Source organism: Tenrec ecaudatus, chromosome 11 (assembly GCF_050624435.1).
Source record: "Tenrec ecaudatus isolate mTenEca1 chromosome 11, mTenEca1.hap1, whole genome shotgun sequence".
Taxonomy (NCBI): Eukaryota; Metazoa; Chordata; class Mammalia; order Afrosoricida; family Tenrecidae; genus Tenrec; species Tenrec ecaudatus.
In genome coordinates, this window is record NC_134540.1 from 55,328,372 (window position 1) to 55,329,410 (window position 1,039).

General features: G+C 38.8%; 1 non-coding gene across 1 annotated transcript; it reads right to left on the bottom strand.

Moving 5' to 3' along the window:
* Positions 1-562: 562 nt before the first annotated feature.
* On the bottom strand, positions 563-706 carry LOC142462064 (small nucleolar RNA SNORA48). The gene has a single exon (XR_012787209.1). It is a non-coding gene; the product is annotated as a small nucleolar RNA SNORA48 (small nucleolar RNA).
* Positions 707-1,039: the final 333 nt, after the last annotated feature.

Sequence of the window (1,039 nt, forward strand, 5' to 3'; positions counted from 1 at the left end):
GCTGTATTGTGTCTTGCTGTACTGCTAGACGTTATGCTTACTGGTATTTTACATACCAGGAGGATCAGCCATGCCGAACAACTTTAAATGAAACTATCAAACTAAGAACACCCTGTTGGTCTATCCTTGAAAATTAGCCAATGAAACCCTGATGTATTACAGTAGAACACTTTTTCACCTGACTTGCTTTAGACATTCATCAGAAGGCATTCGTTCCTAGAGAAAGACAGCACACCTGGTGAGGTAGAGGACCATAGCCTGTGAGCGATATCCTGGGTAAAATGGCTTGGCACCATAGCAACAAGGACTGACAGTGTGCTTCTGGGGTAGGTGAGATTGATGCAGGCCTTGGCACCATACTGTTCTGTTGTGCCAGGGCTGCAATTCGTCAGAGTTAACTCTCAACAGCAATACGTTTCAGGGAATTCAATTACTGCTGTCCAATAAAGTTGCCATTAGCTGCATAAAGCCAATGGACTTTCAAATTCTGCATAGTTCACATTGAAATGGCATTAAGTAAAACCACATACCAGATTTTATTTATTTATTGAAAAATTTTTTTAAATGTGCCCTAGGCATGAAACAGCTCTGGCCACAATCCAGGCATCAAGCTAGGATGAACAAAGGACTTCAAGTTGCCTCTGTCCCTGACAGATATAAGAGCACTACCACCAATCAGGTGTCTCTTTGCCCATAGCCAGGGTCACATATCAGATTTTAATATTTCGTGTGCAGGTAAAATAAAATGGCATGGAGCTACCCCTGCAATGATTTTTATATTGATCATGTATTTTTATATCGATCATGTATTGAAATGAAAATAAATGGGATATGTTGCTTCGAATAGAATCCTATTCATTACAATTTCAACTATTTCCTCTTTAATTAGAAAATTTTAAACTATACATGGCTGAATTAGGCCAAGTGTAGTCAATCTCTGATCTCTGTATTTGTTTTTATGGTCTATGGGCTAAATATAATTTTCACAAGTTTAAAAACTGCTTTGAAAGAAAGGCGAAGATTATGCAACAGAGGCTGC